The sequence below is a fragment of the Oryctolagus cuniculus genome, chromosome 11 (assembly GCF_964237555.1).
Source record: "Oryctolagus cuniculus chromosome 11, mOryCun1.1, whole genome shotgun sequence".
Lineage (NCBI taxonomy): Eukaryota > Metazoa > Chordata > Mammalia > Lagomorpha > Leporidae > Oryctolagus > Oryctolagus cuniculus.
In genome coordinates this window covers 36618756-36639819 of record NC_091442.1, presented here as the reverse complement: position 1 = coordinate 36639819, position 21064 = coordinate 36618756, and the positions used below count along the sequence as shown (strand labels likewise).

At 39.8% G+C, this 21064-nt stretch overlaps 1 long non-coding RNA gene and 1 pseudogene across 1 annotated transcript; both read right to left on the bottom strand.

Annotated features, from left to right (window-relative positions):
- Positions 1 to 1768: 1768 nt before the first annotated feature.
- LOC127490999 (uncharacterized) lies at positions 1769 to 4548 on the bottom strand. Its single transcript, XR_007919421.2, has 2 exons — positions 2376 to 4548; positions 1769 to 2108 (listed from the first exon to the last, which is right to left on the bottom strand). It is a non-coding gene; the product is annotated as an uncharacterized lncRNA (long non-coding RNA).
- Positions 2432 to 2615, bottom strand: LOC127491270 (small nucleolar RNA U3; annotated as a pseudogene).
- Positions 4549 to 21064: the final 16516 nt, after the last annotated feature.

Below are 21064 nucleotides of genomic sequence, written 5' to 3'. Positions count from 1 at the left end.
AAAATTTTCGTCTGTACTGAACATGTACAGTTTTTTTGACTTATGTTTCCTAAACAATATAATAACTATTTCCATAGCATTTACATTGCATTAGGTATTGAAATAACCAATAGATGATTGAAAGTATGAGAAGAGGTGCATAGATTATATGCAAATGCATGTCATGTTATATAAGGGATTTGAGCAACTATAGAGTTTGCTATCCACATAAGGTACTATGGTGAATCCCTTGAAGATACTGAGGAATGACTGTACACAGAATACTTGAATTAAATCCTTATATGGAGAATTTTAAAAAAATCAGGCAATATAACTTAAAATGCATTTAGAAAGCAGTAGAAAGCATTATGTTACTTCTTGGGTATGGATTCTAGGAATATTTAGTCTCTATGATGGTGTACTTTTTCTTTTACCACATATTTTATTCAGATGAAAGAAAGATAACAGTGTTTTTAATTTCTGCTTCCTTGAAAACTCTGTTCAACTTTCTACTTGCAAAGGAGTACAATGAAAAATTCTACTCAAAATGAGACCTCATGGCAACCACACTCATAGATTTCATCAATTCTAAGATTACACACTTAAATATTACTGGCCTTGGGATGCATGGTGCCTTGCACAATCCTTTTAGGTCAGGTGGAAGTTGGAACCTAGTGGCTTTGCCTATGTCCGAAAACTCAGTCACCACTTCATTTACTTTATGTTCAATGTTACTACTAGCTGTGTTCTACTGAATTGCCATCAATAACTTGACATTGAAATGAAATATTTTGAAGGCAGAAATGTACAAGAATAGAGCTCTAGGGTATAACTTTGATGTTAATGAAGCAAATACTTATGGAGAAATAAACACATCTCCATGTTTTCTTGCAGAGCTACACCAACTGCTTTATGTGAATAAAGAAATGAAGATACTCGCAAGGAAAGTCATTAAGTTTTATTACTGAAGCACAAGCAAAGCATTACTCATCCCATGCCAACCAACACAACCAGAGTCAGGACAAATGGTCACCTCCCTTGGAACATGTGAAATGATAAACAAAGCACAAGAAGTTGGTGTTCTGGATTCGTGCATTGCCCAGGACTAACATAAAAGCAGTCTGTTGCAGTTTAATGGCAGCACGTCTTTCTTTTTATCAGGACATGTGCTTTTTCCCATGAACAGAGCAGAGCATAACATTTTGTGAAACATAGTGCAAGGCAAGGGCATATTTGTTCTTAAAAGAAATCATTTTGGGAAATGGCTTAATGGGTCATGAAATTTGGATGATGAAACTATCAGGAACGTACCTGATGGCAACATAATTTGATTTATTTAGCTTCTTGCAGAAAACAAGAGTAGAATTCATTGGAAGCTTGGGAAGATTTGTTAGGGAGGGTTGTGGGGGAGGACTTCTGATAGAATTTGAGCTTTGCTTTGTGTGCTTGGAAGGAAAAATTGGACCAGTTACTAATCTACAGTATTTTAGAAGGTACTATATTTTTTTTCAGCGCTAATAATCAAAATGATTAATTGTGACCATTTTGTTTTACTTACAGGGCTGCAGTTTTGGATTTTTGGTTAAAGGTTTTTTTAAAAATGTTACTTTGAATTGTAGGAGCAGAAGAAGGCATTTTTAAAATACATTTTTCCCCATTTAACTGAAATAATTTCAAGTTCCAGCAAATAAGATTATTGTACACTTAAAGCATTAAACATTTATCAGTGAATAATGTATATATTCCCATTCTAAGAAATACAATTAATGAATGAAATTGAAATAAATTATTTTTTAAAAGATTGCATTTATTTATTTGAGATTTAGATTTACAGACAGACAAAGAGAGAGAGAGAGACAGAGAGACAGAAAGGTCTTCCATCTGTTGGTTAACTCCCCAAGTGGCTGCAATGGCCAGGGCTGGGCTAGGCTGAAGCCAAGAGGCAGGAGCTTCTTCAGGGTCTCTCAGATGGGTGCAAAGTCCTAAACACTTGGGCCATCTTCCACTGCTTTCCCAGGCCGTAGCAGAGAGCTAGATCTGAAGTGGAGCAGCTGGAACTTGAACCGGCGCTCATATGGGATGCCGGCACTGCAGGCGGAGACCTAGCTCACTATGCCACAATGCTGGCCCTGAAATAAATTATTTAAAGTTTAATACATTGTCAGTGGTTTTATGACAGTTCTTCTGTATTTATTTACCAATTAAATCAAATAAAAATGATTGAGACAACAACAAAAAATAATTGGGGCTTTTGATGAAACTAAGGTGAAATTGAGAATGCAGGGGGTCACTTGGAGAGTAGATGCCATTGAGAAATTAGAGAACTTCTTATCTAGGAGGCAGGATGGTTCAAGTAAAGCTGGAGTCCTCACTGGTAAACAACAGGAGTTACTCACCTTACACAGAAGAGGGACTGACTGTTTAATTGCTGTTGTGATTTCCAAGTGGCTTTCCCACTCAGACTGTATCCTCCGGCTCTTTCCACAAAGAAGAGATCGACCATGGATGGCAAATGGCAGCAGCAACAAAGGACACTTTGAGGCACGCCCTCCTCCTCGTGGTTTCCTTTGCTCTACATGATTAGAGAAACATCTCTAGTAACAAACTATAGAAATGATCCCTGAAAATAAAGTCTCTGTTGAGTCACTTTGACTCTGTCTTGTCACAAACACAGTGTGACTTCATCGAAGCATGATTTATTGTTAATTGGGAACATCATGGCCTGGCTGCCAATGGGGCCATCATGGTAAAGAATGTGAAGAATTTATTGGACTTGAAGTTGAAAGCCTGGGTCAGATGACTTATATCTTTTGGGTGTGGGAATTCACTTAGTTTGTATAACCTTTCTGAACTTCAGTTTCCTTCACTATAAAATGGATCCACTAATCTGTACTTGTAATGGTGAGAAGACAAGATGGGATTATGAACATGAATGATGCTGGAGTTCAGTTACAAATGTGTTGGTTCCCTTGAGACTGCTTTGAACAGAAGGGCCAAGCTTCTGGAGGACCTTGGGTCTTGAGTGGTGGTGGAGAAGGGAGACAGGTGTTTGGGGACGATGCATGGCTTGTGCTGCCCGCCTATGTTCTCATGAGAGTGGAGCAGAGTTAGGAGCAGAGTGGTTATGAGGCTTACACACAGCTGGAGATGCAGGAGCCTGCCTAATGCAGCTGAGATCATGTTCTCCCAAAAGCAAACCTTGAGCCAAACATTCCCAGCAAGTGATTTGTCAAGACAGGATTCCCTGGAGAGGCCAGTGAGGGGTTGTGAGAAACAAGAAAGCGAATGAGAGGAAGCCAAGCAAGGGTGTGATTTCAAGTGAAACCCCAACCACAGCTTGGTTCTTGCAGGGAGCTTTGTACATTAAATTACACCTTAGAGTATGTTCAACCTTAAAGCAAAGGAGCTAAGCATTTGCACCACTAGACCAGGTAGGCATTAGCTGTGCATTTCTTTGGAAGTCAGATTCTAGGCAGCTGCAATGCCATGGCTGTACAGAGCAGTCACTTCTCAGCTACTTGAGAAGCAAGGGGAATGGGTGTGATGCCAATGTACAAGCATCTGAATGGGAGCCAACAATGTCAGCCTGGGCTGAAGGAGCAAATTCAAGGAGGATTCCATGGACTTATTCATGTCCCCTCCCCTATATTCTCGTGACATCTGACTATTACTATGCGCACCCGGAGAAGCAGCACTAGCTCTGCCCTAATGAAAAGGCTAGCATTTCCAATGAAGTAGCCAGAGAGCATATTTAAAAGACGTCGTCGTTCTGTCTGGCATGCCACTGGAGTGTGACCTGACTATAGGGGGTCTGTTAGAAGTAATGAGGCAAGATGAACTCTAGCAGATTCACTCTGCAGAGCGCCATGTGAGGACTGAACTAATATTATTACTGACCATAAATGTTGTTAGGGAGATGTGGAGGGCATGTTAACGCCACTCACCATTACAATCAAATCTCAATAATGACCAGTGAAGCAGGCTAATAAATTGGAGATTATGTGTGCCATGCATATTCATCCCTCCAGAAACCTCAACTTCCTAACTGCAAGAATTGCAAGGGTTGCTACTGGGCTTAAAGCCTCAGAGAAGGGGCAAAAAACAGAAGCTGAGTTTTTTACTATTAAGTTAAATTCTTCCCATCTTTCCAATGAAAATGGGAAACTAGAGTGAAGATGCTGGTTTTCTGCTAGGTAAGACACCCCTGAGTGCTGATGCAACACAGCCTTCTTGAACAAAGAGGAACCAGAACTCTGGGGCACTTTCCTCTGTCGCTCTGTAGCTTGTGTGTTGTGTAACATCAGACCTGCCAGTCTTGTGTCTCTGATTTTGGGGCTGGCCAAACACATTTTGGAAAAATTAAAAGTTCTTGTCATGGGCCTGCACTGTGGCACAGCAGGTTAAAGCCCTAGCCTGAAGCACTGGCATCCCACATGGGCACCGGTTCTAGTCCTGGCTGCTCTTCTTCTGATCCAGCTCTCTGCTATGGCCTGGGATAGCAGTGGAAGATGGCCCAGGACCTTGGGTCCCTGAACCCGCATGACCCAGAAGAGGATCCTGGCTCCTGGCTTCGGATCGATGCAGCTCCAGACATAGCGGCCATCTGGGGAGCGAATCAGCGAAAGGAAGACCTCTCCCTCTCTGCCTCTCTCTGTAGCTCTGTCTTTCAAATAAATAAAATAAATAGTTAAAAAGTTCCTGTCATCAAGAAAAGGATGTCATTTATGTGCATTTGTTAAAAATAAACCTGCTGTCACTGAAAACCCATCTGGGAAAATCTAAGGAAAAACCTTCAGGAGAAATATTATCATTGCACCAATGATTTTCATATTCTTAGGATCTCCCAGGAGCTGTAATTTCTTTATAATTTGGACATGATTTCTGAGGGTTTTATGCTTCTTTAGAAAAGTTCATTTGGGTGGATCAGTCTCCTTACCTCAGGGCTAAAGAGACACAATTCCCCTGATGCCGTTTATGCCTGATTGACCTTTCTGTGTCCAAGAAGCTGCTGCCCCCTGGAGTTATACAGAGGAATAGACCCATACTCTAACTCCATCGCTACCTACTGCACTCCTAAAGTAAATGTGTTGTGAAATAAATAATTAACAGGCTTTTCCAGCATTATACCTGTCACACAAAAATGATATTTCAGTTCACATGGCTGCACCAATCTCTTTGTATAGCTAGGGAAACTCAAGTTCAGAGGGAGGGAGTCATCGTCATGGACCACTGTGAGTGGTCATCCTTGCTAGAGTCCCTGCTCCAAGCATTGTAGCTTCTAGTGATGATTTAATTTAAGTCAGAAGATGCGACTTCTCACCTGGCTGCTTCAGCCATCAGGGAAAACAATTTAGAGTATTTGAAAATCTTTGTTCCACAGAAGCTGTCTCACATGGGTGTTAGCACAAGAAGACTTCATAGCTTCTGTTTGGCAAACATAGAGACTGAGTAGTAAAACTTCTCCTAGCACAACATGTGGAGGTTCTCCTATGTGAAAGGTGAATATCTGATCCTCTGTGTTTCCAGTAGGGTCTCAACAGTCTGGATCCGTGACCCATGAGGCAAATCATCTCACCCTAGGCCTAACTTCTCAACAATACATGGTTCTCCAAAAGTACTTGGCAGTAGAGCTCTGTGGCTCAGCAGGTGATTATTGGCAGGGAGCAGGATCTATTCCAACTGTTCCAACAGTTATGGGAAATTTTTATTAAGACATATAGGAGGGGTTGGCGCTGTGGCTTAGTGGGTAAAGCCTCCGCCTGTAGTACCGGCATCCTATATGGACACTGGTTCAAGTCCCAGCTGCTCCACTTCCCATCCAGCTCTCTGCTATGGCCTGGAAAGCAGTGAAAGATGGCCCAGGTCCTCAGGCCCCTGTACCACATGGGAAACCCGGAAGAAGCTCCTGATTCCTGGCTTTGGATAGGCTCGTTTCTGGCCATTGTGGTCAATTGGGGAGTGAACCAGTGGATGGAAGACATTTCTCTCTCTGCGTCTCCTTCTCTCAAATAAATAAATAAATAAATATAGGAAAGAAAGCCACTTCAAATCTGTATAATGCAAGTCTTAATTCTTTCTGTCTTCATTCTTTTCCAAACTGATGGTTTATCATTAAAGCGTAACTCTTGAGTATTTTGATGAACAATTCATTTTCTCTCTCCCTCTTTCTCTCTCCCCCAAACCTGTTCCTCCCTCTCTCCTTCCTTCCCAGCCTCTTCTCCCTCCCTCCCCTCCTTCCTTCTTTCCTTCCTTCCTGCCTCTTTCTTTTCTTTCAAAAACTGTATGGTCATGTTTACAAGAATTTTCACCCCATCTTGGCCAGAGTAGATGGATTAGCAGCAACATTCTCTAGTGAGTATACCATGGCTGCCATGCAGGGACTAGCTCCATCTCAACCTCCCTGCTCCAGAGAGAATAACCTGTAAGGTGGAAGGCATCAAAAAAGAGCAGGGGAAAGCAGATACTATGCTACAAATATCTAAGGCAAAATATCTAAGTCCTGGATACCTCTAACAACAATATTACTAGAAAAGTCTCTGCTTTGCCATTTACTTTTGCTATTTTAGACCTTTTTGAATATTCTCCACTAAAGCTTAATTTGGTAGGCAGAGATATTGAGACTTAAACTTTTAAGGGCTTTTTCCCATTCATTTTGCAAATATTTAGGGGCTTTTGTTATAGGCACTTAATGGACAAGACAGTGTTCCAAATGTTTATCTTTTTCTCAGCAAGCCCTCTTCATGTGCATTGGGGCAGGGACCCCTTTTCTGCCAAGGGCCATTTGGATATTTATAACATCATCCACAGGCCATACCACATTATCAACTTGAAAATTAGCCTGCTGTAGATTTATTGAATCGTGAGTTTTGCCTGCAGTTGCCTTGGCAGGGTCAGAACAAATTATTTCATGGACCTTATATGGCCCATGGGCTGGGCATTCCCTGACCATGCAAGGAATAATGATGGACATTAACATCTGAATGGTTTGGGGATGCAATGGGGAGCAAGGAGACAAAAGGATTTATTTTCTCAATATCCATGAAAAGCCTTGGAAGTTAATCCAGTGATTAATTATCTCATCATTCAATTTCAATTATCATTCAGTTTTACTGTATCCTAAGCTAATATTAGGTATCGTAGATGCAGCAATTTAAAAAAAATAGGCATGACCATTACATTATGGGGTTTTTAAGCTGAGATTGATCTAGGATTTCTGAGTTCCCCAGGTCAGCCCACATATATTAGGTACTGTTTTGCACAAGGTCACTGGTTACAGGTTCTACAAAGGTGAGCAAGATAGAGAACTACCATTAGAGAGTCTAGGGTACACCACTAGAAAAGACAAAGATGGAAATTAATTCTTAAATTTACGTGCTAGCTTCCTTTATGCTATCTCAAAGCAGTCTCACAAAAATCTAGTTACAAATTTAGAAAAAATTTAAAATTCTTAACTCTTTATTATTATCAAACTGAGGCTCAGTGCAGTTGAGTGTTGTTCAGCTCTGCAACTGAGGCATGGGAGAAAGGCTGGGCTGTGGTTTCTAATACTTTAATTATTTAAAATACTCAGGTTTCCCTTCTACAAGTGTTCAAATATAAAGTAAATTACAATCTTCCTCAGGTTATTAAAAATGATGGTGCAGAAAACTATCTTCTTTATTGTAAATAAGGTAAAAGAATGTAAGAAAGGAAGCTGGAATGAAGGTTAAGCAGTTTCATAGAACTGTGGCTGAGTATTTAGAGAACTTGCCGTTCTAGTGGAGAAGTGAAAAAGGTTGGGTTTTGGAGTCAGATAGATTAAGTTTAAATCCTGACTGAGAATATTAGTTGGAGATCTTGGGCCACAATCCTGAAAGACACAATCCCAACACCATAATCCTGAATGTTGAAATCTCAAGAGATCAAAAATCTCTAAAGTCTTGAAAGATCAAAATCTCCAAAATATAATTCTGAAAAAAATTATTTATCTGACATTTATTTACATTTTGGAAAGGGGATTTATTTCAGAGACATGGAAAAACATGACAAAGCAGTTTGAAGGCAATAATCATGTAAGTATTTTTAGAGCATAAACACTCATATATATGAATTACATTCACACAGGGATAACGGTTATGAGATGAGCTGTATTCATAAACAGGCTAAAGAATGAAATGTATAAATGCTTTCTCTATGGTCAGTAATTGCGTGCATTCAGCTTTATAACTGTGATCAGCTGAAATACCATGAAAATGGACAATCTCAGTCTTTTGACAAGATAGAGGAAAAAGTCATCACCTATATACAGTCACCCAAAAAGCTGAGATCTCAAGAAACTTTGTTTTTCAAATGCATATATCCCAAAAGGACATCTCTTCATGTGTTGAGGAAGTTGTCATGTGTTTACATACATGCATCATACCTACCCATGAAGTGAAGATTGTGGTGATGCATTTCCATCATACCAAAATTTTTTTTAAAGATTTATTTATTTATTTGAAAATCCGTGTTACACAGAGAGAGGAGAGGCAGAGAGAGAAAGAAGTCTTCCATCCAATGGTTCACTCCCCAGCTGGCCACAACGGCCAGAGCTGCGCTGGTCCGAAGCCAGGAGCCAGGAGCTGCTTCCGGATCTCCCACATGGACGCAGGGGCCCAAGGAGTTGGGCCATCCTCTACTGCTCTCCCAAGCCATAGCAGAGAGCTGGATCGGAAGTGGAGCAGCTGGGTCTCTAACTGGTGCCCATATGGGATACCTGCACTTCAGGCCAGGGTGTTAACCTGCTGCACCACAATGCTGGCCCCAATCATACCAAATTTTCAGAAAATGAATTAAAACTCCGAAATTTGGGGCAGGCACTGTGGTGCAGTGGGTTAAAGCCCTGCCTGAAGCACCAGCATCCCATATGGGTGTCCGTTCGAGTCTTGGATGCTCTACTTCTAATCCAGCTCTCTGCTATGGCCTGGGAAGGCAGTGGAAGATGGCCCACGTCTTTGGGCTCCTGAACACATATGGGAGACCCAGAGGAAGCTCCTGTCTCCTGGCTTCGGATTGGTACAGCTCTGGCCGATGCAGCCATCTGGGGAGTGAACCAGTGGATGGAAGACCTCTCTCTCCGTCTTTACCTCTCTCTGTAACTCTTTCAAGTAAATAAAAGAAATCTAAAAAAAAAAAAAAACAACTCTGAACGTCTCCACACAATTTACACTGCCAGTATTGGAAATGACGTAAAGTTGAAAAATATATATGTAAGTGTATTGTTTATCTGTTTGTTTTCATTTACTTGAAAAGTAGAATGTCAGAGAGAGAGAATCTCTATCTGCTGGTCTACTAGCTAATTATTTAAATCCTTACAACTCACAACCAGTGCTTGGTCAGACTGAATCCAAGGAGCCAGGAACTCCCTTCTGGTCTCCCATATAGTGACAGAAACTCAGGTACTTGAGCCATCATCTACTGCTTCCCGAGATGCATTAGCAGGAAGCTAGATTGGAAATGGAGTAGCAGGGAAATTTTAAAAAATAATACTGGCCGGCGCCATGGCTCAATAGGCTAATCCTCCGCCTTGCAGCGCCGGCACACCGGGTTCTAGTCCCGGTCAGGGTGCCGGATTCTGTTCCGGTTGCCCCTCTTCCAGGCCAGCTCTCTGTTGTGGTCCGGGAGTGCAGTGGAGGATGGCCCAAGTTCTTGGGCCCTGCACCCACATGGGAGATCAGGAGAAGCACCTGGCTCCTGCCTTCAGATCAGTGCGATGCGCCGGCTGCAGCACACCAGCCGCGGCGGCCATTGGAGGGTGAACCAACGGCAAAAGGAAGACCTTTCTCTCTGTCTCTCTCTCTCTCACTGTCCACTCTGCCTGTCAAAAAAAAGAAATAATACTGACAATTTAAAACAGTGGGGAAAATCCCTAAAAACCCAAAAGGAAAAAAACTAAAAGAAAATTTGGCATATTAAAAGAAGCACATCACAGGGTAGATTATGGACCATTTTGCCACGAGAGTCCTTGAGAGCTGGCCGAATTTTAGGATCTGGAAGTGTACTGTGGAGTCATGCTCATGATGAGTAGCTGCCTTTTTTCTTTCAGTGGGTGGCTAGTCTCACACATATTCACATTCATTGTCTGTGTAGTGCTACTCTTTTTGGAACTTCTGTGATTCAATAAAAACCAACATGTGCATTTGCCATGAGATTTTTTCCCATCCTCTGTGCCATGCTTCTATGTTGTTTTGATACATGCATTTATATACAGTCCACAAATTTGGAGAAAGAATTATGGTGATGGCATAGCTACAACATTGCATAAGTGTCTTCTTATCCTCCGTGGACACAGTTATTTTCAAACCCGTCAGTAACTTTGCTGGCTTCTTCAGGCACATTCAGCTTTAATTCATCAAAAGCTCCTGGAATTTCATCAGCTGGAAGGAATGTCAATACAGACAAATGATTCATTTTTAAGAATTATTTTTTTGGGCCGGCGCCGTGGCTCACTTGGCTAATCCTCCGCCTGCGGCGCCAGCACCCCAGGTTCTAGTCCCGGTTGGGGCACTGGGTACTAGTCCCAGTTACTCCTCTTCCAGTCCAGCTCTCTGCTGTGGCCCGGGAGGGCAGAAGAGGATGGCCCAAGTTCTTGGGTCCCTGCTTCCGCATGGGAGACCAGTAGGAAGTACCCGGTTCCTGACTTCAGATTGGCACAGCGCTGGCCGTAGCGGCCATTAGGGGAGTGAACCAATGGAAGGAAGACCTTTCTCTGTCTCTCTCTCACTGTCTATAACTCTCTCTCTGTCTCTCTCTCTCTCACTGTCTAACTTTGCCTGGCAAAAAAAAAAAAAAAAAAAAAAAAAAGAATTATTTTTTATTGTCAGTTGACGTAGAAAATCTACTCATTTTAATTTTCTGACAATACATTGGGCTGAACAGAGAAAGCAAACTCTATTGGTAAATGCTTGAAATGCACGTTTAGAAGACTTGATCATACCTAATTTCAAATCTGTCATCATGGTTTGAGGATTCAGTTGAAATCCATTTTCTTTTCAAAGTATATCAAATCTTGAAATAAGCTTATATATATTACTTTGGTTTTTCCAGTCATTAATGCATAAGTAAGCAGAAAAATTCTGTAAAGGGCATGGATTGTCATTAAAAAAATGTGGAGACAGTTTTCAAAGTACCCTCCATTATCCAATGTGAAGCATGCACTGGTTTTTCTATGTTAGATTTATCAGTCAATGTAAGAAGTCTATCTATTTCAGTAGCCAAATTCCTAACCAAGAAGAGCTCATTATTTAATGTGCTTTACAATACTGGAGGAATGTCTATATAAGCACGTGTCTGGGTTAGAAAAGTCCTTGAGCTTGTCAAATTCTTTTTATTCTCTGACAAAAGGCATTTTATGAAGCCAAGTATGGTGTACATGTGAAGGGCATAAACAGTGCATGGTTGGGATTGACTAATGTGACTATTATACTGCATATAACTGAGACCACACTAATCCCTTCCCGGAAATTAGGTTTCCCCCCTTATTTATCATTTTTTTTTCAATAGGAATTATGGTTTGAAAATTTGGCTATCAGTATTTTAACATTCAGGATTTTAATCCTTTGAGGTTGTGATTTTCATTGATTTTGGTCTTTGGGAATTTTAGCATTTAGGATTGTATCTTTGGGGATTATGATCCCACTATTAGTTGAAGTGTTTCAAATTAGTTAATTTATTCTCTGTATTCCCATTACTTATCACCAGAGAGCATGGTGAAGATTACATAAGGCACTATATATAAAGCACCTATTATTAATCAGCATCGGACATAACCCTTTTGTAAAACTAATTCTTCTATGAAAGGGAGTATGAAAAGTGTTCTTGTTGGGTTTTCTTTTTCTTCCAATCTTTTGTAATAGGGATCCCTAGATTAGTGTTGGATTGAATAAGTGGAGAACAGAGGTAAGGGAAATTAACATACAAAACTACTCATCACAGTCCACCCATTGTCAACTTCAGACCCACAAACATTGTTTAACTTACATTTAATATTCAAGTAAAGGTAATAACCAAAGTATTCTTCCATCTAAAATAACTGAATGTCCTGACTAGAACTGAAATGTTCTAACTCTTTCTCCAGAACAGAATGGAAATTTTTTGGGTGATGCTCACTCTTCTTGATATACTGTAAATATATGTAACTTTATGATGATGCAGATTTAACGTTAAAATTCATCTTTTGCTATATGATAAGGAATAAAAGAAGGAATGAATAAAAATACTAGCTATACACACACATGCAAACTTATAACGAACAAAATATAAGCACTCATAACTATTAAAATCTTACTTTCTGCAAATGGGCATGTGGTTTCAGCCACATGAATAGTATTAATAAGTGTTTCCTCCCTGCTACCATGATGCCTTTGCCCTCAGCATGAACTTCAGCTAGTCACGGTCATTTGCCTAGTGGAGTAATGCAAGCTGACACCCTGAAGGGTGTAGGCCATTATCAGTCCTACCTTAATTGAATTGTTGTAGTTTTCCATTGACTTTAATCACAGGGCTTGATAGTACTGAGATATACCCTAAGGGTTGTCCTGCATTCCAGAAATACTGTTCTTCACTGCTGTTGTGTTATAGCGACTTTGTAATTAAGATGATTGCTAGTCTCCTTGGTAATTAAGATCAATCATCCTAGTTAGTAAAGTAACTTTCCTCTTTTCCTGTTGATTCAGAGGCATGAGAAGTCCCATTTGGCTAGGTGGTAGACTTGACTTCTGCTTCAATAGAATTCTTGTGTTTCCTGGTGGAAGAATTCTACACTTTGGGTATAAGACTTCTAGATCAGCAGAAAATAAAATCATGGGGCTAGAAGGCAAAATTTCTGCTACTTTATCACTAGGATGATTGTGAGTAGTGCTACTCCCAGTTCCACTTCTCGTTTTCTGGGCATTGTGAATCCTGGCTGTCAGAAAATTTATATCATATATTGGATGCTGTTTGAGACACTTACCCAACCCCGCAAAGTATTGTTACCAGCTGAGACTATCTGAATCTTCAAAAAGCCATTCCACAGCTCATCCAGGCCAGATGTTTCAGGATGATAAGGAACATGGTAGATTTCTTGGGTCTGTATCTGTTATAGAAGTGGCTGGCAATGATATTTACATTGATAAAGATACACATGCCCATGCACACACACACTACTTTAAGAGGTTGCTGCAAGACATTAGCCTATACCATTGTGAGGGATGGCTAGGCAGCTCTGAAATCCAGAGTGGATCATCAGAAGGAGTTGGTAGAAACTTTGGGGCACCAGCTGAAACTGCAGATCACAGACAGAATTTCTTCTTCCTCAGAGAAACATCAGTTTGGCTATGAATGTCCTTCAGCTGGTTGAATGAAGCCCACTCAGCTTATTGAGGATAATCTCCTTTGCTAAAAATTAATTGGTTTAGATATTAGTCACGTCTGCAGTATACCTTCACAATAACACATAGATTAGTGTGTGTTTTTTAAAGATATTATTTATTTATTTGAGAGGTAGAACTACAGAGAGAGGGAGACAGAGAGAAAGATCTTCCATCTGCTGGTTCACTCCACAAATGGCTACACTGGCTGGAGCTGGGTGGATCCAAAGCCGGGGGGTCAGGAGCTTCTTCTGGGTCTCCCACGTGGGTGCAAGGGCCCAAGCACTTGGGCCACCTTCCACTGCTTTCTCAGGCCATTAGCAGGAGCTGCATCTGAAGAGGAGCAGCTGGGACTCGAACCGGTGCCCATGTGGGATGTTGATACCACAGGGATAGGCTTAGTGTACTACGCTATAGCACCAGCCCCAAGATTAGTGTTTTATTGAATGACAGGAGTACAACCTTGCCAAACTGACACATAAACCTATTATTCAACCCATCAAAGATGATATTAAAAACTAAAATTATTCTATCATGCTTTGATTCAATTTACATTATCATTTATTCTAGCATGTTTACTTTTAAAAATACACATCAAGAATTTTTTCAGTTGAGTTCACACTTACTAATTAATCAATCCATGAGCCAAGGTCAGTCGTGCGTATCATATCATATGTGATTAGTTTCAAAGGTATTAAAGTTCATATGGAACTGATTCATCTGAGCATTCAGAATGTTCTTGAATAGGAATGGATTTCATAGAAGACCAGCTTGAAGAGAATGGAAAATTAGTAGGCCTCGATGTGAGCACAGAAGCTAGGGTAGCAGATGTGTATTTTAGAGTGTCAGGGCATTGTTTTCAAGGCCAGTTTCTCTCCTCAGCTATTTGAGAATCTCCTATTCTGCTCTTCAGATGCCACCTCGTCATAAAATTCCACTAAAACAAAAAACCTGCCTTGTGTTCACAGTTCTGTCATCTCTTCTTTATGCCAAATTTCTCTCTTCCTGCTTGTCCCTCCTCAGGGGGACAGGTCCTAAAACATGTCTCATTCTCCTCTTTATTTTTCTCAAGTTCCTGGAGTGACATTGCAGAGAAAATAGAAGATGCTGCAAAAGTCAATAAGCCACATTCATTCAGTCTTAGCAATTGTTTCTAGGATGGTTGGGTTCAATTCCATGCACACACAAATGGCTTAACACAGGCTTTGAAGCATAGGCCTCATTAAGGGGCGATATAGAGAAGATCTCAAAATAGTAATTTTTGAACATTTATTTTTTATCCTTTCCTTTCTGTTGTGACCTTTTCCCTTCTCAGTTAGAAGCATCTACATTGCCTTGAGGATAAGCAGATCATTAGAGAGAAAATGAAAAGAAACAGCAGCCAATGTTGAGCTTTCTGACTTGCAAACAGTCTTTTGAGATTCAAAAGTGATGACATGGGATAGATAAGGCAGTGTTTAGACCATAATCATAGAATTAGGAAGAGAACATAATCTTCAGGTCAAGGAGGCATCTTTGCTCCAATCACATAGAAAGAGGGGAAAGAACTATAAAAAGAGGTATCCGTGGACTCAGCAAAAGAAGATAATTTCCAGTCAAGGAGTGGAACTGTAAAACAAGACGGTGAGCAGACCATAAGGGAAAACCTTGTAGCATATTTAATGTGAAGTATGGAGAGCTCTAAGATTTTGGTTACTTCTGGTAGGCGAATCTAACAATATAGCCTAGAAGTCAGGAGATTGGACGAATAACCCCTACTTAAGATGTGAGGCTCCTCTAGCAGTCCTTTCTAGGGGGAGAGTTTCCAGTGAACTGAAATCTGAGAAAAGTGGCAACATTGACACATAAAGCACACCTGCATGATGAAAAGTCGTGGCAACTGGGCCACTGAACTGAGCCTGGATCCTCCATGTCCTTAATACGGCTGCTGGCACCTAGCCTAACTCCAGACTAGGGCATTCTCCAGGGGAGGCAGCTGTGAAACGGAAAAGAGACAAGCAATGTAATTTATTGGAAAGTGAATTATAAAAGAAGGAAATAGAAAACTTCCTTGAACAAACAGAAAGCAAGGAAAGGGATTAACGGCAGCAAAGTGAAAGCATGGTTATTTCAAACTAAAAATAAAGTGATAGATATAAACCTCTTTAGACTTATAAAAAGGTAAATGAATTAAACTTACATATTGAAAATCAGGGTTTATAAAATTAATTTTGAGATTTACTACTTTCATAAGACAAACAAGCAATGCATAAACACCAAATAGAAAAAATTTAGAAAACAAAGATTTGAAAATCAAAGCATCAGGTAAAAATCAGTGTAAGAAAAGTAGTACCTGGCAAAATAAATTTTAAGACAATATTATGAGGATGGAAAGGAATACCATGTGATTTGGGAAAAAAGAACAATCTAATAGGAAGCATACTAATCATGACCTTATAGGCAATCAACAACATTGCCTTGAGGCTAATAAAAATAAAACTAGTGAATTACAAGGATTGTGGTGACTCAAAGAAGACCATCAATATGCCATACATTCTATGGCAAATCTCTGGGCTTTCCTTGTCAGATCCTGTACCTAGGAATCTACCTCATTGCAGCTTATTGCTTTGTTTGTTTGTTTGTTTGCATTACTTGTTTTCCCACAAATCACTTCTCTATCTTGTCTTCCCTTCTCACCACATTTATTTAGAAGCAATGTTTTATCAGACACTGCACCATGTGCCACGCTTTCAGTGGTGAGCAAAACTGAAATGATGCCTAATCTCAGGAGTTTTACAAACTAATGTAGGAGATTTATATTTAACAATGAATACCATTGAATAAATAAGCACAAACCAGAAGTGTACTGAGAAAGAAAATTATTTTGTTCCGTGAAAGAGACTGTAACATGGCAACAAGATAGCACAAAGATGGCCCTTGAGTTGATTCTGAAGAATGAAGGATAAAAAGGAGTTGCCATGTGAGGACAGAGGTGAGTTTTACAGCCTGGGGGACCAGGCTCCCTCCATTGGTAGAATGTTTTTCCCCTCTGCTAAGAATGCAGAAGAGTATATTTCATTGGTTTATACACATGAAAGAAAACTGGGTTTGTTTTAATTTATGGATAGTCTTAAAATTTCTACTGAAAACATTTAGATGTTTATCATTGTTGTTCCGGCATTGAAATTTTATAGAAGAAATCAAAGGCTAGTCCAATTTCCTTGTTTGCATACAACCGGATTTTCCTTTTTATTGTTTTTGGTGAGTGCTTGAAATATTCATGTTATTTCCTTACGTTTAAGATTTTCACAGTGTGTGTTAGAATCTTGTCTTTAATTGTTTCCAAAATGATATCTTTATTATAGGATGTTGTGGGTTCTTTTTAAGATTTTATTTATTTATTTGAGAGGTAGAGTTACAGACAGAGAGAGGCGGGGGGAGAGTGGTCTTCCATCTGCTAGTTCACTCCCCAATTGGCTGCAACTGCTGGAGCTGGGCCAATCCAGAGCCAGGAGCTTGGAGCTTCCTATGGTGTCTCACAGAAGTACAGGGGCCCAAGCACTTGGGCCATCTTTCACTGCTTTCCCAAGACATGAGCAGAGAGCTGGATTGGAAGAGGAGCAGCTGGGACATGAACTGGTGCCCATATGTAATGCCAGCACCACAGGCAGAGGCTTAGCCTGCTACACCACAGTGCTGGCCCCTAGGATATTGCATTTAATTAATTTGATTTGATATCAACTATTTGATGTGTACTCATACTCATTTATTTTTTTAAAAAAGAGATACTAATTATTCCCACCTTGAATTTCCATTTGCTGCTAGGAAAGTACATTATATTCTCCCCCATTATATTTAGCTTGTTTCCTTTCCTCCAAAATTCTGGCAGTAGTTACCAAAATGTTCATGAAGGACCAATTCTTCCCTTTATGGAAGAACTAAGATTTTCCATCCAAGAATTGTTGGTTCCGCATAAAGCAACTCATCCCCCAAATACTTTTCATACTCTGTCCTTACCCTACATCATCATTGATTAGACAATGAGTGTAGGTGTGACCCAAGCCACACTCAATAGAATTTCTCTCTTGAGAATTTATCATTGGGATTTAAAGTGACTTTCAGGGCCTAACAGCCAAGAGTTTTCAACTCTTGGTTCCAGACCCACTTCAGACCTAACAGGTCACATAGTTCACCAAAAAATGTGTATCACATTAATACCCACCCTTTTTGTATTTTTGCTTCTATAGTTATATTTGTGTTACTTATAGTCAAAATAATGCACCTGAATTCACATATCAGGAGAAATTATTCCAGCCTTCTAAAGAGCTGCTCACTGTAACCTACATATAGAGGGTTAGGACATATTTGAAGAACTTAAAATTGATGAGAAACAATTTTCTGCTTGAACAGCAAAAATCTGAATGCAAGTTGCGTATAATGAATACACACGTATTAGAGTTCAAGAAAGAAAGATAGAGGATTTAAAGGGCATTAAGATACTTTTCTTCAGCTCTCTACAGTCTTTGATGTTTTCAGAGGAGGCTGCTAAATCCTCATCTGGCAGACATGTCATGGTGGGGAGGTGGGGGGTGGAGTGTCTGTTGTTCCCTACATCAATGGTCAATCCTGCTTGTCAAAAAGACACTATTCTTTGACCAAAAGTTCAGGAATAAAATGAATATTTTTCTTATATGAAAAATCTAAGGGCTTTCAGATCAAAGCATACTAATAGTGAAATAAAATGAGAAATAATGGTCAAGATAAGACCTGTATTTTCTTAGTCCAGTAACTGGTAGTTGTCAAGTGCACCTACTAAAGTTAGTGTGATCAGAAAGCATAGAGAGGAATACAGAACAAAGATGAATGATGATTTGTGTCAACAAAAGAATGACCAAAGCTTTATTTAGTAGGTTAGGAACCTTGAAACCTATCACTAGTCTCATGTAAAAGGTGAAACCTTGAAACAGAAGCAAAGTACAGCATACGAAAAAGCAGGATAGGAGATGATCTCATTTAGTGGATTTACATGTGTGCATGGAATAAGAGAAGAAACAAAGTATTTTATTTGTATTGTACCATGTATTTGTCTTAAGTAATAATAAATCTACTACTCATTAAAACTGGTGTGAAACTTATGTGATACAGGTAATGGTTTTTAAGGGAAAATAGTAACCTCAAAGATTTATGCCATTAAAGAAAGAAGCTGAAAATTAATAAGCTAACATTTTAACTTATGAAAACAACAAAAAATAAAACTAACCAAATTAAAATAAAGCATTATAAACTTAAAAATAGAACCAATGAAGATGAGGAAATAATACAAAAACAAGCAAACAAACAAATAAAAAAACAAATGTACTATGGATTGATGTCAGTAGTGCCAATTCTTGTTTCTCTGAAGAAATAATAAAAATCAACAACTCTCTAACTGGACATATGAAGAAAAGAGGTCACAGAGAAACAATGTCAGGGATAGTCCTAACAATGTGGGGACTGACACGATCATAAAGGTGAATACAAAAGGAATAGTTCATTCTAATCTTAGGGAACTTTGTTCAGAGACTAGAAAGAATATCTTCAAACATATGTCTTTATTTATTTATTTATTCACTTATTTATTTATTTTGTTGTTGACAGGCAGAGTTAGACAGTGAGAGAGAGAGAGAGAGACAGAGAGAAAGGTCTTCCTTTTCCATTGGTTCACCCCCCAAGTGGCCACGACAGCCAGTGCGTTGCTGCTGGCGCACTGCGCCAATCTGAAGCCAGGAGCCAGGTGCTTCCTCCTGGGCTCCCATGTGGGTGCAGGGCCCAAGCACTTGGGCCATCCTCCACTGCACTCCTGGGCCACAGCAGAGAGCTGGACTGGAAGAGGAGCAATCGGGACAGAATCTGGCGCCCCGACTGAGACTAGAACCCAGGGTGCCAGCGCCGCAGGCGGAGGACTAGCCTACAGAGGCAAAGAAGCAGAGACAGGGACAGTTAGAGACAGAAAAAGCTCCAATCTGCTAGTTCATACTCCCAAACGCCTGCAACAGTAAGGATTGGGCCTCTGAAGCTGGGGGCAGGGGACTCAATTCAGGTTTCCTACATGGGTGGAAGGAGCCCAATTACTTGAGCTGTCACCTGCTGCTTCCCGGAGTCTGCCTTAGCAGGAAGCTGGAATTGGGAGCTGGACCTGGGACTTGAACCCTGTCACTTTGATATGGAGACATGCATCCTAATCAGGCGCTTAGCCACAAGGCCAAATGCCTGCCCTGAAACTGAGGTCTTAAAACTAATAAAATCTTGACAACATAACCAGTGTAGGACAATAGGATAAATGGAAGTTGTACTTCAATCACTCATGGGTGTGAATACAAACCTCTCACCTCCCAGTAAAAATCAATAAAAAAGTTGAACCCAGCACTGTAAAATGAAATATAAAATACAACACCTTGACAAACTTGGGCTTATTACTTGTAGGTAAGATTATTATGTGATACAATTCACCTTAGTAGCAGGGGAAATATCTATATATTTATATCTATATTTATATCTGTATCTATACCTATATATCTACCTGTCTATCTATTATATTTCTATTTCAAGGTAAATTTATTTTGGTGCAGAATTAATTTGAAAGTTCATGCATGATTTTTCATAATATGCATCTTCTCTGAACTTTTTGAAAGCCCCCTCTGTGTGTGTGTGTGTGCATGTATATGTTCATAACAAGATATTTATTTTAAGGGATTGACTCACACAATGGACAGATTGGCAAGTCCCAAATCTGCAGGGTAGATTGCCACACTGGAGATTGGGGAAAAGCTGATGTTGCAGCTCAAGTCTGAAGCACCTTTGCTAACAGAATTCTTTCTGGCTTGAAGGAAGTTGGTTTTTGTTCTTTTCAGGTGCTCTGTCAACTAGATGGGCCCTCCCTAAAAGCCACCAATTTAAATGTTCCACTCATCTAAAAATCCCAAACAGAAAAATCCAGGATAATACTTACCAAATATCTGGGTGCTGTGGACCAGCTAAGTTGACATACAAAATTAACCATTGTAATAAGGAAACAGTTGAGAATATTCTTTAAAGTCAAGAGCATGGCAAAGTGTATCTGTTAATAAAATATCTATGCAGCATGTAGCAGAGGGTTTAATCAGTGCAACAAGACAAAAAAATCAATAAATAAAAAACAATTAAAGGTTGAAAGATTAGAAACCAAATCTCATAATCTTTCATGATATGATTGTCCCAAAGAAATTTTCTACCAGAAACTTTTCAGAATTGTTGAGGAAGCATCTTAGTCCATACTCATTGCTATGACAAAATAGTACAGACTGAGTATTATGTGAAGAAAAGTTGATTATTTTGGGTCATAGTTTTGTATGTTAGGAAGTCCAAGAACATGATGCTGATATCTGCTTAGCTTCTGCTAAAGGCCTTTTTGCTGCTGCCTAGGATGGAGGAGGACAAGAGGAAGGAAAAAAAAAAAAAAAGACACAAGGAAACTAAACTCACTTTTACAATAATCCACTACACAAGAACTGATGCATTCCCATTAGAACAGCATTCAGTCATTCACGAGGGTGGTAACCTAAACACGTCCCAGGTTCCAACAGCACTTTGACCTTTGCAGAACACATTTAAACCATGGTAGGGTGCTTAATATATTTTCTAGGTATAGGATGAATTTTAAAATAATCAATTTTACCAGCTTCTACCATCCTGGCCATTTGGGGAGTGAACCAGTGGGTTGA